Source organism: Eulemur rufifrons, chromosome 20 (assembly GCF_041146395.1).
Source record: "Eulemur rufifrons isolate Redbay chromosome 20, OSU_ERuf_1, whole genome shotgun sequence".
NCBI classification, from domain to species: domain Eukaryota; kingdom Metazoa; phylum Chordata; class Mammalia; order Primates; family Lemuridae; genus Eulemur; species Eulemur rufifrons.
In genome coordinates, this window is record NC_091002.1 from 23,247,369 (window position 1) to 23,268,995 (window position 21,627).

General features: G+C 40.1%; 1 protein-coding gene across 6 annotated transcripts in view; it reads left to right on the forward strand.

The window, feature by feature from the left end:
• The first annotated feature begins 10,069 nt into the window (after positions 1-10,069).
• Positions 10,070-21,627, forward strand: part of NCOA6 (nuclear receptor coactivator 6) — a 98,334-nt gene continuing 86,776 nt past the window's right edge. For 4 of the 6 annotated variants that reach the window (XM_069495405.1, XM_069495407.1, XM_069495408.1 and 1 more), the window contains exon 1: positions 10,129-10,253. The gene's annotated coding sequence lies outside the window, so the exon portion shown is untranslated. Of the gene's footprint in view, positions 10,254-12,534; positions 12,591-21,627 lie in introns of those variants that run through there. The other 2 variants (XM_069495411.1, XM_069495406.1) reach the window with 2 other exon arrangements.

Here is a 21,627-nt window from a genome sequence, read left to right on the forward strand (position 1 = left end):
GATTAAACAATCCAAGAAACAGAGATTATCAGACTCTGATAAAATAGTGAATAGAAAAACAATACAGAGAATCAATGAACCCAAACCCAGGTTCTTTGAAAAAAATTAACAAAATTATGGCCAGGCGTGGTGGCTCACGCCTGTAATCTTAGCACTATGGGAGGCCAAGGCGGGTGGATGGTTTGAGCTCAGGAGTTCGAGACCAGCCTGAGCAAGAGTAAGACCTCCATCTCTACTAAAAATAGAAAGAAATTAGCTGGACAACTAAAAATATATATATATAAAAAATTAGCCAGGCATGGTGGTGCATGCCTGTAGTCCCAGCTACTTGGGAGGCTGAGGCAGGAGGATTGCTTGAGCCCAGGAGTTTGAGGTTGCAGTGAGCTATGATGATGCCACTGCACTCTAGCCTGGGCAACAGAGCAAGACCCTATCTCAAAATAAATAAATAAGCAAACAAATAAATAAAATTTAAAAATGAAAAGAGAGAAGACTCAAATTGCTATAATCAGAAGTTAAAGGGGGGCAGTATTATCAATCTTACAGAAATAAAAGGGATTATAAAGAAATACTATGAACAATTGTATGTTAATAAATCAGCTAACTTAGAGGAAATGGAAAATTTCCTAGAAAGACACATACCAAAACTTACTCAAGAAGAATAGATGTATAACAAGTAAAGAGATTAAATTAGTAGTATATACTAACAAACTACTTCCAAGAAAAGCCCAGGTATATATCCAGCAGAAAATTGTACATGCATTCATCCAAGACATGTACAAGAATGTTCATAGCACTGTAATTAAAAATAGCCCTAAAGTAGAAACCCACATGCTCATGAGCAGTAAAATGCATAAATTGTGGTATATTCAGATAATCAAATGCTACTCAGAGGGGCTGGGCAGAGTGGTTCATGCCTATAATCCTAGCACTATGGGAGGCCAAAGCAGGAGGATAGCTTGAGCTCAGGAGTTCGAGACCAGCCCGAGCAAGAGCAAGACCCCAACTCTACTAAAAATAGAAAAAATTAGCCTGGTGTGGTGGTGTGTGCCTGTAGTCCTAGCGATTCAGGAGGCTGAGGCAGGAGGATCACTTGAGCCCAAGAGTTTGAGGTTGCAGTGAGCTATCGTGACACCACTGCGCTCTAGTGGGGGCGACAGAGCAAGACACTGGCTTAAAAAAAAAAAAAAAAAGAAAAGAAATGCTATAATGAACAAACTACAACTACATGCAATAATATATAAAGATGATTCTCAAAAACATAAAATTGAGCAAAAGAAGCCAGATTCAAAAGGATACATTCTGTATGATTCCATTTATATAAAGTTTAACTCCTGGAGAGCCTCATCTACAGAATTAGAAGTCAGAATAGTGTTTACCCTCGGGGGCTGTGGGTAATGACCCAAAGGGGCTTTTGTGTGGCTGGTAATGTTCTGTTTCTTGCTTTGGGTGCTTGTTAGCTCGTTAGACACATGTGCTTACTTTGTGAAAATTCACCAGGCTTTATGCTTATGATTTGTGTACTTTTATGTCTTTATATTACATTCTAATAAAAAGTTTGAGAAAATCAGAGTATTTTTGAAAACAGGTTTTTAAGTCCTAAGAATATTTCTCCCATTCCCTTTCCCTTTCTTTCTTCTTTCCTTCCTTCCTTCCTTTCTTTTTTCTTCCTTCCTTCCTTTCTTTCTTTCTCTCTCTCTCTTTCTTTCTTTCTTTTTTGTCACTTCTTGATACCTTTCCATTTTTTTCAGTTGTGTAGTTATCGCTGTATTCCTTTTATTTTTCAATCCTTTTCTCCTGAACAGCAAGCCATTGCTTGCCCATATTATTCCTTTATGCAAAGTAGAAGTGACCCTCTCCTCAAGGCACTTTATTTCCACTTGTCTAAAAATTGTTACAATGAAAGGATTTTGTAATAATAACAAGACATTTTACTGTCATCTACTGGTAAATTATCACAATAAATTTACAAATTACAATGTCTGCCATATGATTGGCAGTCACTTAAAAGAGATACTCTCTGGCAGGGCACAACTTGCCCAAATAAATGTTGTAAGCTTGTCATTTGGCACTATTGCGATGAACCCTGCAGAGAGTAGAATGTTGACACTCTCTAGGTGGTTTTATTCTCCCCCCACACACCACTCGTTTGCTACTATTTTTCTTAAATACATCATTCAAGTATTCACTATCAATCTTATTGATATAAAACTTATGCCCATTTGGATACACATATGAAAGTAGAAGTTCAATAAATGCTAGTCAAATTGTTCATATCAAGGAATAATTGATCTGCTTTTTCTTTAGTCTGAAGGCAGAACAATACTGGGTGTTTCAGAACTGCTTTTCTTGCTCAAAACATTCTGTGAAAGCATTTGATAACCTCTTCAGAAGCCTCTGATAATCTATTTGCTTGTCATGGCTATCACATGCACTAAGCACCCTTCTAAATGTTTATATGTATTAACTCATTAATCTTCTTGACAACCTTATGAGGTAGGAGCCCTTATTATCTGCATTTTATAGATGAGGCAGCTGAAGCACAAAAAAGTTAAGTTATATTACAAGATGATATTGCAAAAATAGCTTCCTTGGGGAGCATACAGTCTAATAAGAACACAAAACAAAACAAAAAACAAGTAAAACTTTAAAAACAATCAAAATAAAAGACAGAATACTTTAGACCCTGTTGAACAAGTCATTTATCGCTTTTTGGTTCCTGTTTCCTCATCTGTATAACAAAGAAGTTGGATTTGCCCAAGATCACACAGCTAATAAATGGCAGAGCTAGAACCTGAACTTGGATGTTTTGATTTCAAAGCCCAATCTCTTAAAAAAAAAAAAAAAAAGAAAAGAAAAATTAGCCAGATGTGATGGTGCACACCTATAGTCCCAGCTACTTGGAGGCTGAGGCAGGAGAATCGCTTGAGTCCAGGAGTTTGAGGTTGCAGTAAGCCATGATGATGCCACTGGTGACATCAGCCCAGGTGACAGAGTGAGACCCTGTCTCAGAAAAATTACTGCAAAAATTAGCCAAGAGTAGTGGCTCATGCCTCTAGTCCTAGCTATTAATGAGGCTAAGGCAGGAGGCTCATTTGACCCCAGGAATTCAAGGTACAGTGAGCTATGATTGGGCCATTGTGCCCCAGACTTGGTGACAGAGTGAGATCCTGTTTCCTAAAAAGAAAAAATTTTTTTAAAAAGGCCAAGGTGGGAGGATTGCTTGAGGACAGGAGTTCGAGACCAGCCTGAGCAAGAGCGAGATCCCATCTCTACAAAAAAGAAAAATATCAGCCAGATGTGACTTGGGAAGCTGAGGCAGGGGGATAGCTTTAGCCCAGGAGTTTGAGGTTGCTGTGAACTATGATGATGCCACTGCACTCTAGCCTGGTCAACAGAGTGGGACTCTGTCTCAAAAAAGCAAAAACAAAAACAAAGAACAAAAAACCTTGCTTTCAATTCTTTTGGGTATATATCTGGAAGTGGAATTACTAGCTCACAGGTTAATCGTATGTTTAACTTTTTTTTTTTTTTTTTTTTTTTTGAGACAGAATCTCCCTATGTTGTCCAGGCTGGATTCAAACTCCTGGGCTCAAGCAGTCCTCCCACCTCAGCCTCCCGAGTAGCTAGAATTACAGGTGTGCCTATGTTTAACTTTTTGAGGAACTGCAACACTTTTCCATTGTGGCTGCACCAATTTACATTCCCACCAGCAATGCATACGAGTTCCAATTTCTCCACATCCTTGCCAACACTTGTTATATTCTGCCTTTTAAAAAAAAAAAAATAGCAATCTGAATGGATGTGAAGTGGTATGTCACTGTGGTTTTGATTTGCATTTTCCTAATGCCTAGTGAGGTTGAGCATCTTTTCATGTGCTTTTTAATCACTTGTATATCTTACCTGGATAAATGTCTATTCAAATCCTTTGCCCATTTTTTTTTATGTTTTTGAGACAGGGTCTCGCTCTGTTGCTGTTGACCCAGCTAGAGTGCAGTGGCATCATCATAGCTCAGTATAACTTCAAACTCCTGGGCTCAAGCAATCCCACTGCCTCAGCTTCCCAGGTAGCTGGGACTATAGGCATGGCATGCACCACCAAGCCTGGCTAATTTTTCTATGTTTTTGTAGAGACAGGGTATCACTGTTGCCCAGGCTGGTCTGGAATTCCCAGCCTCAAGCAATCCTCCTGCCTCAGCCTCCCAAAGTGCTAGAATTACAGATGTGAGCCACCACACCAGGCCCAGTTTTTTAAAAGTTAAAAAAAAAGGCCGGGTGCGGTGGCTCACGCCTGTAATCCTAGCACTCTGGGAGGCTGAGGTGGGCGGATCGTTTGAGCTCAGGAGTTTGAGGTTGCTGTGAGCTAGGCTGACGCCACGGCACTCACTCTAGCCTGGGCAACAGAGTGAGACTCTGTCTCAAAAAAAAAAAAAAAAAGCTTAAAATTTTTTGCCCCAAGTTCTTTTTTAATTTCAAAATATTAAGAGTGTATACATGTTTTTGTTACATGGCTTGAGTCAGGGCTATAAATGTGCCCATCACCCAAATAGTGTTTATTGTACTCATTAGGTGGGTTTTGCCCCTCCCCTCCTTTGTCTTCCCCCCTGCTTCATTTCCAGTGATTTTTCTTTCCTATGTGCACTTGTGTGCCCATTGGTTAGTTCCAATTTATTACAGAGTACATGTGGCATTTGTTTTTCCATTCTTGAGATACTTCGCTTAGGATAATTGTCTGCATTTCCTTCCAAATTGCTGCAAAAGGCATTAATTCATCCTTTTTATGGGTGAGTAGTACTCTATGGTATACATATGCCATATTTTGTCAATCCACTCATGAACAGATGGGCACTTGGGTTGATTCCAGATTTTGCAATGGTGAATTGTGCTGCAATAAACATTCAGGTGCAGGTGTCTTTTTGATAAAATGACTTCTTTTCCTTTGGGTAGATACCCAGTAGTGGGATTGCTGGATGGAATGGTAGGTCTACTTTTAGTTCTTTGAGAAATCTCCATGCTGTTTTCTGTAGGGGTTGTAGTAATTTGCAGTCCCACCAAGAGTGTACAAGCATTCCTTTCTCTCTGCATCCATGCCAGCATCTATTGTTTTGGGACCTTTTAATAAAGCCATTCTAACCGGAGTAAGGTGATATCTCATTGTGGTTTTAATTTGCATTTTCCTGATGATTAGTTATGCTGAGCATTTTTTCACGTTTCTTGGCCATTTGTATATTTCTTTTGAAAAACTTCTGGTCATGTCTTTTGCCCACTTTTTAATGGGGTTGTTCAGGCCAACCAGTCTTTGACAAAGCAGACAACAATGTACACTGGGGAAAAGAAGCCCTATTCAATAAATGGTGCTGGGAAAATTGGATAGCTACATGCAGAAGAAGGAAACGGGACTCCTAACTCTCACCACTCACAAAAATTAATTCAAGATGGATAGAAGACTTAAATGTAAGGTATGAAACCATAAGAATTCCAGAAGAAAATACAGAAAAAACTCCTCTAGATATCAGTCTAGGCCAGGGATGGGGAGCCTTTTCATTTTGGAAGATTGCATTAATTTAGCTGTAATCAAATAAGGCTGCAATCAAGAAACTTGAATTAGATATGATTAAAAATGTATATTATTTCGTAAAAATCTAACCAATAAGTACTTAATAATTCCAAAAATGTTAATTTTAAAGTTAACTAACCTTTTAATGACTTTGTCGTGTCTGCATTTTGTTGGAAAGCATTTGAATGTTTGGTTACAGCATGGAGGTCCATAGTTTCAGTAGATCCTCTAAATGGGTATCAGTCATTTTTGACCTTAAGGGCATCTTAATTTGGGGTAGGTAGGAGAATGTAGTTTTGCAGCAATAAGTGGTTGAAAAGCAAGAAAGCATTTCTCGGGCATGTTACCAAAGGTGTGGGTATTCTATGGCATTTTTCCATATTTCAGTTGGATCTTTCTTAGCATCCAACAATGATTTTAAAATGTCATCTATTGGCCGAGTGCAGTGGCTCATACCTGTAATCCTAGCCTCTTGGAAGCCGAGGTGGGAGGATCGCTTGAGCTTAGGAATTCGAGACCAGCCTGAGCAAGAGTGAGACCCTGTCTCTACTAAAAACAGAAAAAAACTAGCTGGGTATGGTGGTACATGCTTGTAGTCCCGGCTACTTGGGAGGCTGAGACAGGAGGATCACTTGAGCCCAGGAGTTTGAGGTTGCTGTGAGCTCTCTACTCAGGGCAACAGAGGGAGACTCTATCTAAAAAAAAAAAAAAAAAAAAAAAAAAATGTCATCTACCGAGAGCTTAATCAATTCCATCTGTAGTTCTTTAGGTGCCTTGATGATATCAACTAGGTGAGACTGAAATGCTAATTTGAGTGCGATGTCATGATTCTCAAAGTCAGTGATTCTTTCATTGCATTCTCCAATTAATAGGTCTATAACAACTACGTAGTCTTCAAATGATTCACATGTATCACCCTGCTCATCAATGACCTTTCCTAACTGGGGATAACGTTCATCCGAAATTTCCTTTTGAAGAATAAGTGTTTTGAAAGAATATAGCTTTTTTCAAAATGGTCGTATTTTCTTTACCATATATCATATATAGACTTAATTTTACCTTGCAAAGAAATAATCAAGTCATTTTGATTTGACATATCACACAGAAATGCTGTATTCCTATACAAATCTTCTTTCAATAATTCACACTGCTGATTCTGTGCTTCATAAAATATAATCATCTGTTCTCACAGAGATAAACTTTTGGCTAACACCTGTCCCGGCAATAGCCAACACTTTAGAATGATATGGCAAATCCTCACTGAATACCTCAATGTTCAACTTAGCATGTTACCAAATGCTGTATTGCATTTGCATGAATATAGCTAACAATACTTACGACTTGTTGCAAAGTGTCACTTAAAAGATTACCTTTAGCACAGAGATTTTGTTGATGCAAGATACAATGAGAAGAAATTAGAGCATCTGGATCTGTTAATATTTTTTCTTATCTGTGCACTAAACCCTCATGTTTTTCTGTCATGGAAGGTGCACCATCTGTACAGATACTCACTAAATTTACTGAATTCAGTACAACTTCATGACATTTATCTTGAAAGTTGTTGAAGATATTTATTCCGTGTGTTCTGTTCTCAAGAGTGCCCACAATGAGTAACTCTTCATAGCAAAGAAAATCTTCTGTTATGACCCAAATGAAGTATAAAACCTGCACCAAGTCAGTGACATCAGTTCATTCATCCAAAGTGATTGAATAATATATATTTTCCTTTTGAAGTATTGCATGAAGTTGTTCTGTTAAGTTGAAGCCTAATTAATGCTGCTGATTAGTTATGGCTCTCCTTGAAAGAGGCAGTTGTTTGTACTTTGAAACGTTATCAGGGTCTAAGCATCCTACAACTTCCACAATGCATTCTGTCACAATTTCTACATCACTGAATGGCTTCCTTTTTTTCCCTGAGTATGTAAGCTACTTTATAAGTTGCTTCAGTGGCACTATTTCCAGGTCTTATTGCTCCTTGAAGGAATTGTCTTTGCTTTATGTTTTTCATTTTTTAATTTCTGCAATACAACCTTTCGTGCCTCTCCCTTTAATTTAAAATATTTGTGGTCCTTATGAGTGTTATAATGCTGATGAGCATTGAATTTCTTTAATGTTGATATTGCAGTATCACAAAGCAAGCAAATCATCTTCTCTTTAGCAGAAACAAGATAATATTGCAATTCCCAATCCTCATTAAAAAATCTGTTTTCTTCCTTCAGTGTTCTCTTGATCTTCTTTGACATCATGGGCTGTTAAGCAGACAGAATTAAAAAATACTGTTGAGCTGTGCAACTATTCACAAATTCCACTTCACGCAGAAACAGAGCACACCGTTGTCAAAAGCTGGTAACAGACTGGCATACTTGACCCCACAAACTCTTGCCAACCAGCCTCATGGGGTAATGGCACCAGTCAGGCAGGGAAGTTAGAATTAAATCACGAGCAGAGCAGCTGTCAACTTAGCCCTTATGGCTTACTAATGTTCTATAATAATTGCACTGGTCAATCTGGGAGGATTCTTTCATTGAAATGTATTTTATTCTTCAGTATGTTAAATATGCTCATTTAAAAAATAAAATAAAAATATAAAAGACAAACAAAAATATATTAATAAAAGGATTTGTTCTGTAAAATTTGGATTCAGTTAAAAGGCCACACTTAAGGACCTAGAAGGCCATGTCTGGCCTTAAGGCTGCAGGTTCCCCACCCCTGGTCTAGGCAAAGAATTTATGACTAAGACTCCAATGGCAATTACAGTAACAGCAAAAATAAATAAATGGGACTTGATTAAATTAAAAAGCTTCTGCCCAGCTAAGGAATAATCAACAAAGCAAATAGACAACCTACAGAATGGGAGAAAATATTCACAAACTACACAACCTATATGGCTAATATCCAGAATCTACAAAGAACTCAAACAAATCAGCACGAAAAAAACAAACAACTCTAGGCTCTTTTAAATCCTTTTGGTGTTATTTTCATAGGCTCAAAGGTCCAAGGTGGTCCCTTGTGGTGGTTGCCTATTGTTCTCTTTGTGTCTCTCTCCACCCCGTTGGGCCCAGTACCCAGCATGGCACCTAGAATTCACATACATAGAAAATATTTATCAAATGCCTACTCTGTGCCAGGCACTGTGCTCTGTGCTGAGGAAACAGCAGTAAATAAGATACATAAGGTTTCCTTCCGTATGGAGTCCACAGTCTGGTAGCAAAGAAAAGTAATAAACAAGCTAGACTAATCTATTGAGGACAAGTACATGGTGCTAAGAGAACCTGTCTGGGAAGTGGTCAGGGAAGGTATCCTTGGGGTAGTCATGTTTGAACTTGGATCTGAAGGCTCATGAGTTATCTAAGTGGGGAGAGCATTGCAGGCAGAGGGATCAGCATGTACAAGAGTACTGAGAACGGAGAAGTACAATGTGTAAAAACTTATCGCTTTAGTTATGACCCAGAGAGAGGGGAAGAAGCCCCTGAGATAAGTCTGGTGATGTGGGGAGGGCAACAGAAGACATTTATTTGGCCTTTATCTTAAGAGCAATGTAGGGCCATCAGATGCTTTTAAGTAGGAGAGTGAAATGATCAGATTTCTGACTTAGAAACGTTACTCTGACAGCAGGGTGGAGAATTGATTTTGTGGGTGCAGGTTAGATGTGAAAAAGCAGTGCGTGTGCTACTGCACGAGTCCAAGCACAGTGTGCTCAGTAAATATTTGTGAAATGAAAGGGTTCCTGACTTCCTTTCTTAGATGGGACCACTATAACTGACCTATTCAATCAGTTTATGACCTACCTGCTTATCTATCTCCTATGATGGTCATAACAGCCCCCTAACTCCCATTTTACAGATGAAGAAGCTGAGGTTTAAAGAGGCAAAGACAATCGCACAGATACCAAGCTCTGAATCCAGGCCTGTATGACGGACATCAACTCCAGTGCTGTGGAGGCCTCTTTACATTTGGCAAGAGAGGAGGGGCCACACTCGTTCACTCAAAAATTCTACTATTGAGCACCCAGCTTGCAAGAGCGATACTGACGGCAAAGGGTAGGGAGGATTCATAGGCAAGTAATAATAAAGGCTATTATCTTTATCACTCCTAAAGTTATTATCAGACACTATGTGTCAGGCACTGTGACAAGTGCTTTCTATATCTTCCCCCATTTCCTCTTCATAAGCACTATTATCGTCCCCATAGATTAGATGGGTAAACTGAGGCTTGGAGCTGACATGCCCAAGGATTCTCAGCTAGAGCGCTTGCATAGGGCTGTGCAGTGCTTCCGAATGGGGAGACCACTGGCGAGATTGCAGAGCAGGGAACCAGATTTCCTTTCCATCCCCGCCCCCCTTCCCGCACTAAGCACTCGGCACCCAAGTGAGGTGGCGCGCGCTCCACCTCGCGCTCCCTGGGACGTTTGGTCACGTGGACAATGCCCCGCCCCTCGGGCCCGCCCCGCCCCTTCTCGCGCTCCCTCCCTCTCTCCCTCCCTCCCCCTCCCTCCCCGGCCCGGTCCGGCCCATCCCCCTCCCCGCCGGCTCCCTGAGGCCCTGCCGGGTCGGGCTGCGGGCGGCCGGGCGCGGACGGCCGGACAGACGGGCGCACGCGAGGACGGACGCACGGACGGACGCACGGACGGCGGCGGGCACGCACGGCCCGGGCCGGCGCTCCAAGGCCCGCCCGGGAGGGCCGGGGCCGCGCTCAGGTGAGGCGACGGCGACGCGGGCCCGTAAGGGGTGGGCCCGCCGGGCGTCCGTGGTCCCGGCCCTGTTGGCTCCTTGGGGAGGAGGCGCCGCCCGGGCCCGGCGCGGGAAAATGGCGCCGGGCGACTGTGCAGCACGGCCGGCACTCGGGCCCGGCCCGGAGCCGCCCCGCCCGCCGCGCTTGTGTCCCCGTCGCCATGTTGGGGAGCGGGCCCCGGGCCTGCGGGCGGGGGCGCTGGAGGGAGCGGCGGCCAGGCTAGGGTTGGGGAGGGTGCGGGGCGCGAGGTCCGGGGCGCTGAGGGAGTGCACAGCTGGCCGGGGTCTGCACCGGGTGGCGCTCCAGGCCCGGGGAACAGGCAGGAGCCAGATGTGGGGTCATGGCTGGGGTTGCAGAAAAGGAACACTGGGTCCGAACGGAACCCGTGTCGGGGTCCGTGAGCTGAGGGGATAGCAAGACGTGGAGCTGGGTTAGGCCGTGGGCCGTGTTAGAGCCCCAGTGCAGGTAGGGCCTGGGGGCTGGAGGAGCGGCATAAGGGCCGAGCTCAAGCTGTCAGGGCTGGAGCAGTTCTTTGCGGGGAGGGGAGGAGGTGATTGGTTAGAAATGGGGGCCCTTTGGGTACAGATGTGTGTATCAGATTGGGGCAGTCCTTGGGGTCCTGGAGCTGAATTGCAAATCCGTATAACTCCTAAGAGACTGAGTACTTACCTGCCCCCAGGATCCTCCACCTCCTACTGGGGGGAGCAACAGGAAAAGAAGGGATTTGATGAGAGAAAAGGGGGGCTGAGGTTTGGATGCAGGAGCTGGCCGGCAAAAGGGGTACAGAGCGTGGAACTGGTTGGCAAGCTAGGAGAGAACCTACATCAATTTAGGGAGGAGTGTGTGTGTGTGTGTGTGTGTGTGTGTCTTTAAAAGGAGGGACCAGGCTGTTTGGGGGCGGTGACCCAAGGTATCTTCCCTGGAAGGGGACAGCCTACAGCTTAAGAGCAGGGTCACCTGGAGAGGTCATCAGAAAGGCGTTATTGAAGCCAGTAAGAATGAAGGAGACTGAATGTGTAAAACTACAAGAGCCTGAGAGATCATATGATGATTTAAAATCATGTAGTGATTTTAACTGAGACATAGAAAGGTAAAGCTGACTTCTCAAAATCTTATTAGTGGTAGAGGGGCTCCTGGAAATGGTTGGCTGCCTCCTCATTCAACACATTGCTTTAAAGGAACTTGCTAGCTAGGAGAAAAGTGTTAAGTCAAACATGACAGTATTTATTAAAGAACTGTTAATTAATTTGTTTTGTTTTTATAACGAGTTTGTCAATACAAAGGTTGAAGGTTATATAAAAAAGTATAGGTGACCAGCTATTTGATTTTTCCTAGCTTACCCCATTTGTGCAAAGAAGTTATCTTCAAGACCCTCTAACTTTCCAGTGTTTTAAGAGATGCTTCCTCTTTTCTAGGTGTTAACTATACAGTAAAGGACACAAAAAGCCTTAAAAAAAACCAGTGGACCATGGTAGAGACCCAGAATTTCTATTGTGTTTAAACCTTAATTGAATTTCCATCATGACTGAAAAGAATTCAAAGTTCACATGGGCTGTGGGAGAGTTCTGAAGGAAACTATTTAAATCAGTCATGATATAATAGGTCCAGGACCCCATGTAATCAAAAAGGACTTTCAACAAAAAAGTTATGAGGGTATTCATAAAATAAGATTTTCAATACCATATACATACAGCAACACAATTCATTTGTTCTGTGTCTTCGTAAGGCAGTATGATATAAAGATATTTGTGATTTCTATTGGTACAGAGTCACAAATATTGCTGATACTAGAATGATTTGTTACCTACATTCATATTTGAATAAAATGGTAACTCCCAGTTAGAGGTTAGTGAATATAGAGGTACTTTTTTTTTTTTTTTTTTTCCTATCCAAGTCATGGACCACTCTGAATTCTATCTCTGGACTCACGTCTGTGAGCCCCCCAGGTTAAGAAACCCTACTTTTAACTACCAGGCATGTCTTCCATTCAACAAACATTTACTGTGCCTCCAGACATCTACTGCATGTCAAACATTATGCTGGCCTCTGAAGATTCAGAATTCTTTAAGGCAGAGTCATTTCACTTTGGATATTCAGTCCCATGAAAGAAGTAGGCATGTAAACAATGATAGTTCAGGATGGTAAATGCCAAAGGAGAATTATTAAAGGTTGTTAGAACACAGAGGTGGATGTGTCTCTGCTTTTAGGAATTGGGGAAAGTTTTCTGAAGGAGTGACGTTTGGGATGTGTCCTGAAAGATACAGAAGTTTCCCAGTGAGAGTTGGAGAGGAGAGTTTTTCAGGTAAAGACTTAACGTTTTCAGGGAATTTAATGGAATGTGGCTGTACCCTAGAGTGTGTGTGAAAGTGTAGTCAGAGATAAGACTGGTAAAGTTGTTTGGAACCTGATTGTGAAGGACCTTGCTGAGGAGTTTAGACTGGATCCTTAGCTGAAAGGGAGACATTCAAGATTTTCAAGAAGGAGGTGTATGATGAGGTTTAAATTTTTTTTTGCTTATTAAAGAACGTGTTAATGTGTAATTTGTAATGTGCTGTACAACTGTATGCTATTATTATTACAGCAGCTCATTGCACTAGAGTTGGCATCCTTTACTTCTAAAAGCATATTCCCAATAATGGATAATACTTTATTTTTTTGTTTTTATTTTTAATTAATTTTTATTTTTTATTTCAGCATATTACAGGGGTACAAATGTTGAGGTTACATATATTGCCTTTGCCCCACCCGAGTCAGAGCTTCAAGTGTGTCCATCTCCCAGACGGTGCGCACCGCACCCATTAGGTGTGAATATACTCGTCCCCTCCTCCCCCCACCACTTGCCCGACACTTGATGAATGTCACTACTATATGTGCACATAAGTGTTGATCAGTTAATACCAATTTGATAGTGAGTACATGTGGTGCTTGTTTTTCTATTCTTGTGATGCTTCACTTAGTAGAATAGGCTCCAGCTGTATCCAGGATAATACAAGTGGTGCTAGATCACCATTGTTTTTTGTGGCTGAGTAGAACTCCAGGGGATGAGGTTTAAATTTTAGGAAATAAATGGATGCTCTTTGGAAAGAGCATCGACTGAAGAGCAGGGAAGAAATAATGAGCATCCAAACTAAGACAGAGACTGTAGGCATTAAGTGGAGTTAGAATTTTCAGGTGTTGATAATTGACATTGTGAGTGGTTAAAAAAGGGGAAGGATTTTTTAGATTTCTAGTTTGGGATGGTGGCTGTCAAAGAGGTTAAAAAAAGGTGAGAAGAAAATGATGGAAGAATTGTCACAGATAGCAGAGAAAAGGTTTTTTTGGTAGAGTAATACACTTTTGGAAAACCATTGAAAGCTGTCAAATGTGGTGTAGTTTTTGCTTAAGGAAGTCAGAGGTAAGTATCAGCAGACATAAGAGGCAGGGAAAGTCGTGGAAAGTCTTCTAGAGTGCAGGAAAATCACAGCTATCTATGTCAGGGGTCAGCAAACTGTGGCGCTTAGGTCAAATCTGGCCCACCACCTGTTTTTGTAAGTAAAGTTTTATTGGAACACAGCAACACTCATTCATTTACATATTGTCTATGGTTGCTTTCACACTACCAATGGGGGAGTTGAGTAGTTGTGACAGAGATGTTGTGTCAGCTCATAAAGCTGAAAATACCCTTTACAAAAACATTTGTCGACCCCTGATCTATGTGCCTGAATAGATCTCTGATTTGCCACCCAATATCTATACTATGGAGAATAACCATCTTGGCTCTGCCCCTTTGGCTGGATTCCCCGTGCTCTGTGTACCTGAATAGATCTCTGATTTGCCACCCAATATCTATACTATGGAGAATAACCACCTTGGCTAGATTCCCCGTGCTCTGTGTACCTGAAGCATGACATAGACCCCTGAACATTATCTATCAGTCAGTGATGGCAAGGTCTACTGTTCTGGAGTATGCTGTGTGGCATCTGCGGTAGTGCCAGGTTTATAGCTTAGACTAGGCCTTGTTTTGCCATTTTTCTATTGGGCTGTCTTTTTCAAAAGATTTATGTATTCTAATTATTAATCCTTTGTTGTTTATATGTATTACAGATGTCACTTCCCAGTTTATTGCTTATTTTAAAAATCTGTTTAAGGTGTCTTGTGTTTAAAAGTTATAAATTTTAATGTGAGACTTATCAATCTTTTCCTCCTCCAAGTTATTCCTTATATTCTAGAATTTCTACTGTTTTGCCTTTAATGTTTAGATCTCTAATCCACTTAGAATTGATTCTTGTGTGTGGTGTGAGGTAAGGTCTAGTTTCATTTTTTCCCTATGCATAACCAGTGATCCCAGCACCATTTATTGAATGTGGCTCGCTTTCAAATTTTGAGCTGTTTTTGATGGAGTCTGTTGTAGGTCTTAATTCCAGCTCTGCTGCTTGCTAATTGTGTGACCTTGGACAAATTATATAAAACCTCTTTGTGTCTCACGTTCCCCATCTTTAAGATAAAAATAATAGTGCTTATTTCATAGGGATGTTGTGAGAATTAAATGAGTTAATTCATGTAATGAAACAGTGCCTGGCACCTAGAAAATGCTCAATAAATATTGCTGTTACTTAGCACTACTGTTCATTTCTGATTCCCTAACACCTGGCACAGGGTAGGAGCTCACTATGTTCAATTAAATTGTCAAGTTAATTTCGCTTTCAGGTCAAATCAGAATGGTTGGGAGTTAGGCTAAGTGTTCCAGGAGATGCTTCCACAGAGCTGCTTAGTTTTAGGGACTGCCTCAGACTGTCTGCTGGGATGGAACACCTCCCACACCATCACTTCTTTTGCAGAGAACTTCTGTAGCAGAGGATACAAACTGGCAACCTATGGTTAGATTTGACCTGTTTGGTTTATACAATATTTTTATTGTCTTAAGATTGTACACAAACTTCTGAGTTTCTGACTTATCTTGAAAAATTGGAAGATCTGTCAACACCAAGCCTGTATTCTCTCATAGCAGTAACTAGCTGAAACTTTTAAGTGGCATACATGTTTCCTAATTCTGAGTGGCCTGCACTACTCTCTTGCTTTACTCATTTACTGTTATATACCTATAGATATCTGATTTTCTGATTCTTACTTTACTGAGGTTTTGAATTACCCCCCCCAAAAAAAAAACTGATAAATAACTTATTGGGACAGGAGCAGGATGGCCAGAAATTGACGGATGAGTTTGTGGGCAAGTGAATACTAAAATCTATTTCTAAGGTTGAGCCATACCTGATCATAATGAATAAAATGACAATTGAAATTAAAAGACGAGGTGAAATCCGTTTAAACTCTCTGAATATTTAGACATTTACAATGTGCTGGGTGCTATATTACATTAGAAATTACCCCACATCGGTAATAGAAAAGAAAATTAACTGGCCAGCTTTATGAGATACTGTGGAAAAGGTCTTTTTACTTGGGATGTGGAGCTGTTGTCCAAGATAGTGGTTGGATGAGAGAGAGGAAATATAGGAATTCTTTTATCAAACATTGATTGAGCCCTAGCATGTACATTTACAAACTTGCTAGAACTCTATAGGATACTGAGATAAATCTAGCCAGAGTTTGTGTGATGAGTGTCTGTAACGTGTTACGGGGCTGGGACATCAGAGAATTGTGCCCAAAAGAGGTGGCCTAGGAATGGAGCTGCCAAGGAGAATGGTTAGGATCCTTTCCCCTCACCCTTCCCCACCCCCAGACAAGCTCCTGCTCTGTTGCCCAGGGTGGAGTGCAGTGGAACTATCATAGCTCACTGTACCCTCAAACTCTTGGGCTCAAGAGATCCTCCTGCCTCAGCCTCCCAAAGTGTTAGGATTACAGGTGGCAGCCACTGCTCCCGGCCTACTTGGAGATAACACAGTACTGTATTTTCCAGGCTGAGTGAAAGCATGAGCATAGAGGTCGGTGTTTAGGAGATACTAAAAAGTTCAGTTTTCCTGAAGAACAGGATTGTTAATTGTTACAATTGTGTTGTTGTAGTAGGTAAGGTGGGAAATGGAGATTGAACAACAGCAACAATAATATATAAGATAAAACCTAAAATAAAATTAATTAGATAAAACTAAAAAAAAAAATAGCAGCTCACATTTTTTTGCATGCTTACTATTTGCCAGATAATGTGCTAACTTATAAGTGGTATTTTATTTAATCCTCACAACAACTCAGTGAAGTAAGGCACTGTTTTTATCTCTTTTTACAGATAAAGAAAATAAGGAATAGAGCTAACAATGGAGAAAGAATTTGAGTCCAGGCAGTCTAATTACAAAGCCTGCCTTCCTAATCTCTGCATACTATGCAACCAAATCATGGAAGGCTTTGAATGCTCTTTTCTATTCCAAGCTGGGAAGTTTGGACTTGTTTAAATAGTGAGGAGCCATCAAAAGTTTTTAGCCATACAGTGATGTAATGAAAGCTACACATTAGGAAAATAATGTGTAGTATAGGATCAGGATGGGGAGAAGGGAGAAATACGGATCTCGTTTACTCTCTCCCTTTTCACTATATTGGGTGCTTCTTGAGGGCCAGGCTATTGTCTGTCTCTGCCTTCCCCCTTCCGCTCTCTTGCCCTTTAATGTCTACCTATTGTGTTGTATGGCTTATTTATTTATTTTTTAAAATTTGATCTTTTTCTTCCTCCCCTTATTCTAAGAAGGACTTCAGATAGCTGCCTGGGAGCTCAATGAACATTTGCTGAATTAATGACGAAGTATATATAGATGTGTATACAAATGGAATACTATAGCTTTGGTGGAAGGAGTAATGCAGCCCTAATGTGCTATATTTTATATACAGACCCCATAAAGCAGAAGCCAGGACCATATCTTTAACTTACAAAGAAGTATCAATTCAATGTCAGTTAGAATATTAATGAGCCATTAGTATTAACTATGTCAGTTAATATTATAATATTAATGATCACCAAATTCAGAGAGCATTCATACTTCAGGTATTTCGGTTTGTATTTATCATGAATCAGCTGCAACTCCTCCACAGGGAGGCAACAAAAGTTCTCATTGACTAGCTCCTTTTCTGATATCGGACCTGTTGAAATTTAGTTCCATAGTACCCATTTATGTACATTTTCTAGAAACCAGACAGCAACAGTCTCTCATGGGAAGAAATAGTTGCAAATTTGTGAATTAGATTTTGGGATCTTACTGAGGGAAGTTGTTGATTAAGTTAAGTCCCTTGCCATCATTTTAAATGTTATATGGAAGTAAGGCTATGTCCCTTCTATAAAATAGAGACTTAAAAAATGCAAACACATGGAGAATTTTTTTTTTTTTTTTTTTTTGAGACATGGTCTCACTCTGTTGCCCAGGGTAGAGTGCAGTGGTGTGATCATAGCTCACAGCAACCTCAAACTGCTGGGCTCAAGTGATCCTCCTGCCTCAGCCTCCTGAGTAGCTGAGATTATAGGCGCACACCACCATGCCCAGCTAATTTTTCTATCTTTTGTAGAGAGGGAATCTCTCTATTGCTTAGGCTGGTCTCGAACTCCTGGCCTCAAGCAGTCCTCCCACCTCAGCCATCCAAAGTGTTAGGATCACAGGTGTGAGCCACTGCACCTGGCCCACATGGAGAAATTTAAAAGTACTGTAGTTAACCGCCAAATACAGTGAAGATGGAACGATTTTAAATAAACTAGAATCTGACTAAACCTAATAAGAGACAGATCAATAGACCCTAGATAATGGATTTGTGAAATGAGCATTCTTTCCCATTGTGAACATTAGCTAACAGCAGTATGTGCATATATAGATATGCACATATCAATGTAATATATGTTGATATAAGTAAATTTCATTTATCAGTAATATTTGTCAGTAAAATCTAGGAGTGTTTCCTAAGGAAAAGGAGGCTTCAGCTGAGTTCTTTTGGGGTGTTTAACTCTGCAGTGTATATGGAGATGACTCATTCAGAAGCATTGAGATCAGAATAATTAAACGTGGAGAAAAATTTGATTATGGTAGTCATATGTGTTGATTGCCTACCAGGTGTTGAGCATTGTGTACAGCTGATGAGTAGTTTCTGCCATTCAGAAAACTAATTCCTCTGGGGAGATTATGTGAACATAAATAAAAAGGGGAGAAAACATAAGTATTTTAAATGAGACAGTAAGTTCTAGGGGAATTCAGAAGAGAGGGCGATCACTTCCACGTGGAAGAGAAGGCTTCATGGAAAAGGTGGTATATTAGTTTCCTAGGGCTTGTGTAACAAAGTACTGCAAACTAAGTGACTTAAAACAACACAGTTTTATTCTTTCACTGTTCTGGAGGAGAGAACCCAAATTCAGGGTGTCAGCAGGGCCATCCTCCCTCTGAGATTTTGGGTAGAATCTTTCCTTGCCTTTTCCTACCTTCTGTCAATTCTTAGTGTTTCTTGCCTTGCAGCTGCATCATTCCAGTCTCTGCATGTATGTCTCTGACTGTGTGTCCAAATTTCCCTTTTATAAATACACTGGTCATATTAGATTAAAGGCTCACCCTACTCCAGTATGACCTCATCTTAACTAATTACATCTGCAGTGACCCTATTTCCAAATTAGGGCACATTCTGAGGTACTGAGGGTTAGGACTTTAACATATTTTGGGGAAGACACAATTCAACCCATAGCAGGTAGCATTTGAGATGATACTGTGACATTAAATTAAAACTTAATAAATGAAAGGGTGAGATTGCAACAAGTGGGGTTGAGGAGATAAGAATGAAGGGAATGATGGACATAGGAAAGTATAAGGGCTATTTAGGTAATGAAATAGGAGTCTGATTTGCTGGTGTGTTGAATTGTAGAGAATGAAGCCAGAGTAGTCTTTTAGGGCCCTGGATGCCAGGTCTAAGACATTTGAATGTTGCTGAGTGAGCAGTATGTAGGAGCAGGATAGCACATTTTGAAATGGTGGATAACTGATTCAAGCTTTAGGGAGGTTCTATGATCAGGTGATCATGGATAAGTAAACACCCTGAAGAAAAACAGATGGTCAATGATGTAACACACCCAGCCTTTCTCATTTGCCTATGGTTTTCACCAGCATGGTCAAGAAATCCCTCTTACATAAAACAACAACCAACTTTCAGTGTTTTATTAGCCCTCTCCTCTTGGTCAGTTATCTGTGAGCACTGAGAGGTACATCAGCTTTTCAGGATCTCTTTTCAAAAGCTTTTCCATGCATTTCAGTATTAATAATTGTGTCATTCTTCATTTTCTTTAAAACCTTTCTCCCAAACACCTCCTTTCCATCCTATCGTTTACCTTTTTCTCTGAACCCTCTTTGGTTTTTCCATATTTTTTAAAAATACCTGGAAAGAATTGAGGAATACTAAGTACTATTTTGTAAAACTAATGGAAAGAATTGAGGAAGACTGCATACTATTCAAGTGAATGATACATTATTTTTCTGTGTCTTTTTAATGGTAGTTATGTTGGCTTTGTCCACAGGACTGTATTCACATTGTGAACACTCATTCAAATTGTGGTCAATTATAGCCCTTGGGTGCTTTTCCTTATTTGTTCTTAGGCAGTTCTTCCTGATTCTATATTTGCATTGTTTTTATTTTCTCTAAAAGCATGTGAACCCATGAAATTTTATCTTATTTTATTTATGTTTAATTGTAGAGGCAGGGTCTTGCTGTGTTGCCCCAGCTGGTCTTGAACTCCTGGTCTCAAGCAGTCCTCCTGCCTTGGCCTCCCAAAGTGCTAGGATTATGGGTGTGAGCCACCATGACTGGCTGCTCCCAATTTTTTCTTAGAATATGTTTCCTAAAGTGATTTAATTAGTTCTAAGGATATCATTTTTAGCCACATTGTCAGATTATTCTTTTGAATGACTACCTGTTTATATTACCAACCAGCTATTAGTTGAAATTGAATTTTATAATTTTTTCTTCTAGTATAATAATGTTGCTTCACAATTTTGGGGGGTTTTTGATATTTTAATGTTTTATCATGAAAAATTTCAAATATAGACATCATGATACTATGCTTTTAAATACTTTAGCATGAATTTTACAAATAAAGACATTCTCCTACATAATCACAATACCATCATTACACCTAACAAAACAAATAAGGACATTCTCCTACATAATCACAGTACCATTATTATACCTAACAAAATTAACATTAATTCCTTAACATTATCTAACATTAAGTGTGTAAGTTTTTCCAGTTGTCTCCAAAATGACTTTTATAGCTGACTTGTTCAAAGTGGAATCAAATTAAGGGCCATGCATAGCATTTGCTTGTTATTCCTATACTCTTTTTGTAACCTATAACACTTCTATTTCCCACCTGTGCCTCCTCTGCTTTTTTTCCCATGGCATTGATTTGTTGACACCAGAGCTATTTTCTTGTTGAATGTGCCACATTCTGGATTTATCTGATTGTTTTCTTTGTAGCATTTAACTTCTTTCTTTATTGCTTTTATTTCCCTGAACTGGAAGTTTTAAAAGACTTACTAGATTCTAAAGACTTGATTAGACTCTGGTTAATCATTTTGGCAAACATATGTACATAAATAGTCTTCATTTTCCATCATATCATGAGGTACATAAATGTCTGGTTGTCCCATTATTGATGATAAGTTCGTTCACAGGGTCGATATGGTGAATGCTAGATCACTTCATCGTAAAGTTGCATATTTTCCTTTAGTGACTAGCAATTTTTTTAAATTTTTATCAATGATAAGCTTTTTTTTCAGTAATAAATGTATCTCATCTTGCTTAAACTGATTTTTCATATCATTTGACCATTTATTCACTGTAGATTTGGTATTTTCCTTTTATGTTTGTACTATGCATTTAAAAATTTTATTCATTGTAACAAAGAATGGTGCATTGTTATAAAAGATGAATTTCAAGTGGCATAGTATAAAATTTAACCAAAAAAAATATGTAGATTGCAATAATAGGGAGCATTTCTTTGACAGGATTTTGTGATGATTCATGTTTGTTTTTTTCAAAAACCATTTTGAATATACAAATCTAAAAAATGTAAAGCTGTTGAATCAAATCAAAATCCTCTTCTCCCTCTTCCTTTTTTTTTTTTTTTTTTTTTTTTTTTTGCTGGATTGCAGTGGTGGGATCATAGCTCACTGAAGCCTCCAACTCCTGGGCTCAAACGATCCTCCCATCTTCCTTGCTTCTTCCCTCCCTCCCTCCCTTCCTCTCTTCCCTTTCTCCCTTCTTCCCTTCCTCCCTTTCCCCCTTCCCTTTTCTTCCTTCCTTCCTTCCTTTCCCCTTCCTTTCCCTTTTTCCCTTCCCTTTTCCCCTTCCTTTTTTAGCTTCCCTCCCTTCCTTTTTTTGCTTCCCCTCCCTCCCTT